The sequence below is a fragment of the Phacochoerus africanus genome, chromosome 11 (assembly GCF_016906955.1).
Source record: "Phacochoerus africanus isolate WHEZ1 chromosome 11, ROS_Pafr_v1, whole genome shotgun sequence".
In the NCBI taxonomy this organism is placed as follows: domain Eukaryota; kingdom Metazoa; phylum Chordata; class Mammalia; order Artiodactyla; family Suidae; genus Phacochoerus; species Phacochoerus africanus.
Window position 1 is genome coordinate 1,569,986 of NC_062554.1, and position 3,376 is coordinate 1,573,361.

Genomic DNA, 3,376 nt, shown 5'->3' on the forward strand with positions numbered 1-3,376 from the left:
TCTTCTCATTTTGCTTAACTTTCTCTGCCCCTATGAAATTAAGTGAAACAGTTACCTCTTCCCAGTTTTGAAGTGGTGTCTTTACTGGGGAGCATCTGCATGCAGTCTTTGTGTGCTCAGTGACTTTGGTGGGAGACTTGGATCTGAAGGGTGCAGTGGTCATGGCTTTTCCTAGGGTGTGGTGGCAGCCAGCACCTTGGTGGAAATTAGGACTGGAGATGGATGGGCTAAACCAGAGCCTGGTGTGAACAGTGGCTTCTCCTGTGGCTTGACAGCAATTACCACCTTGGTAGGGGGTGTGGCTAGAGCCAGAGGTGTTAGAGCTTCAGCCTGGAGCAAGCTGCAGCTAGTCCCTAGGCACTGTGGCACTCACATCAGCTAGTCCCTAGGCACTGTGGCACTCACATCTTGGTGGGTAAAGAAAGAGCATGCAGGCGGAGCCTGCTGCAGGCTGGGGTGGGGAGGTGCATGCTAGGGCAATCCAGCAGATTAGCCAGAGCTAGAGGCAGATGAGAGGAGGGGTTTCTCCTCCTCGATGGCTGTCACTGCCCTACTGGGGGCAGGGTCACATCCAAAGTTGCTGGAACAGAAGCCCTAAGTGTTGGGTATGAGCTGGCTCTGTTGCAACTGTGTGCTCTCCCTGCTGCCAGGAATAGCACCTATTCCCCAGAGGGGAGCAGTGCCAGAGCTGGAGGCTCTGCAGTGGACATTCATCATGGGCTACACACTGGGGTGGTCACTGGAACCGGGTCAGAGTCCCACACAGTTACAGTCTGCTTCCTCTGCCTTGTTCCCGGGAGTGGGCAGGAGGGCATGCGCTCATCACGAGTGGATTCTAGGTTTTGTGCAGCCCTCCTGCACATCTCAGTGTGGTTCAAACAAGCCAAGGGAACACATCTTCCCAGGGTCAGAAACCCGGGCTGGGGTGCCCAGTATGTGGTGCCAACAGCTCGTTCCCCCGGGAGGATGTCCAGCCCATGAAATCCTCTCCTCCCCTGTGACTGCTCCCAGGTGCACTGGTCCTGATCTGACTCTTCCCTCCCTCCCTGACTCCTGGGGATCTTCTTCTGCCGCCTTGAGTGTACAAGTGTTCCTGTGAGTCTCCAGTTCATTTTCAGTGAGAAGTCCTCCACAGGCAGATGGATTTTCAGTACGTTCCTGGGGGAGGTGAGCCCCGTGTCTTCCCACTGCACCACGCTGATCTCCTTCTGTTCAGCCCCTCATGTATATGTCTGATCCTGCTCTGTGCTACTAGATGTATGCATTTGGCAGAAACAGGCATCTTAAGCTTAGGGAGGCCAACTAGGAAATATCGACTCCTGCTCCCATAGCGCCCATCGTACATTACCTTGTGATGCTGAGAGAGATGAAAACATGGGCAACTTCTCTGCTGTGTCTTGTTTTAAGAGCAGCCGTCCGATTTCCCCTTGCGTTTGGACGGGTCTCGTTGGCATGCGTACACAGGGAATACCATGGAAATAACGATCTGGGAATGTTGCATCTCAGTGATGAGAGCCTTTGGGGCCCTGCCTGGGTCTGCTGGAGGACTTCCTCCCGGGGCTCATGGCTGCCCCGTGGAAGTTTGACTACCCCCATGAAAACCACGTGGAGAACTCTGAGAGAACATGCTGGGGGTGGGGGGGGTGCTTGCTAAGCCCAGCCTTCAACTCCCCCGACACCCGCCTCACTTGGCAGCAGGCATGGGAATGAAATCATGGGTCCTCCAGCCTGGGCCAGCCACCTACTGAAGACATGAGCCATTCCAGTGGTGCCACCAGGGGCCGAAGCCTGAACCCCTGCAGTCTTCTCACAGCCAATTCTTGCCTAACTTCCTCAACCACGACATCCTAACATAGAGTCCGATGGTTGAGGCTTCAAACACTAAGGTTTGGAGCAGTGTGTTTGCAGCACAGAACACCAGCTCCCCATGCGACACCTGGGAGGGAGAGTTTGCTGTAACGGAGGCCCAAATCCTGTGGCAGTTGCTCTGGGGCTGGAGGGTGGGGTAGAAGCAGAAGGAGCCTTAGGGAGACTTCTAGGGATAGCTAGAAAGTTCTTGTAGAGATGGTGAGGGCTCGTGGGATAGTGTGAAAAATATAGTTTGAAAGGTGAGGGAGAGAAGACACTTGCGAGGTAGCTGTGGAATGCTTAACAGTATTGTCATCTGGGATAAACTGTAAAGGGCCCCTAGTATATTCTTAGATTTTGCTGGGAAGATTTCCTGGAAGAAGATACAAATTCCATCTAGTGTATTTTATACACTACAGCTGCTCAACTGTGGTATATAAAATGCTATATGGAAAGTTAAGAATGATTTTTTTTTGAGTCTTGAGGAAAGTTTAGAAAAATATTTAAGGGAGCAGTGTCTTGCTCAGTTTGAATAGAAGGCTATTTCTCATTCCCCATAGCTTCCAGAAAACTCTTCTCCAGTAAGAGAGGCCTCCAAATCAAAGATCTGACCACATTGGAGCTGTAAGTTTCTTTGTCAAAATCTTGGGAAGGTTTAAGACCCACTGTCACTTTCAGCTATATGAAAGTAATTCTAGGAGCCTTAATGGCAGTTTTCATGGACACTCTCAAAAATAAGGCTTTCAGAATCGTGATGGATGTTTCTCACGGCAGCCCCTCAATTCTCCAAAGAAAGCATTATTTGGATTTTGCCTAATTGAATAGATTTATTCACTCTAAACAATATTCAGGAATTATTGTTGATTTTGGCTAATTGAATAGATTTCAGTTTGAAACACAGAAAGCCATCCAAATTAAAAAAGTTTTATTGATAAAATTCACATGCCCACGTTCATCCATTTAAAATGTTCAAAATAGTTCATACATATATGCAACCATCACTATGGTCAATTTAAAAGCATTTTCATCACCTCATAGGAAGATCCTCCATCCTTTAGATCACACCACAATCCACATTTATTTATTTGTTTTTACTTTATTTATTACTCAAATGAATTTATCACGTCTGTAGTTGTGTAATGATCATACACAGGATTTCCATCCCATAACCCAAGCACATCCCCCCACCCCCCAAACTGTCTCCTCTGGAGACCATAAGTTTTTCAATGTCTGTGAGTCAGCATCTGTTCTGCAAAGAAGTTCCGTCTGTCCTTTTTTCAGATTCCACATGTCAGTGAACGCATTTGATGTGGGTGTCTCATTGTATGGCTGACTTCACTTAGCATGATAGTTTCTAGGTCCATCCATGTTGCAAAAAATGCTGGTATTTCGTTCTTTTTAATGGCTGAGTAATATTCCATTGTGTTTATGGACCACATCTTCTTGATCCACTCCTCTGTTGATGTACATTTAGGTTGTTTCCATGTCTTGGCTATTGCAAAGAGTGTTGCAATGAACATTGGAGTAC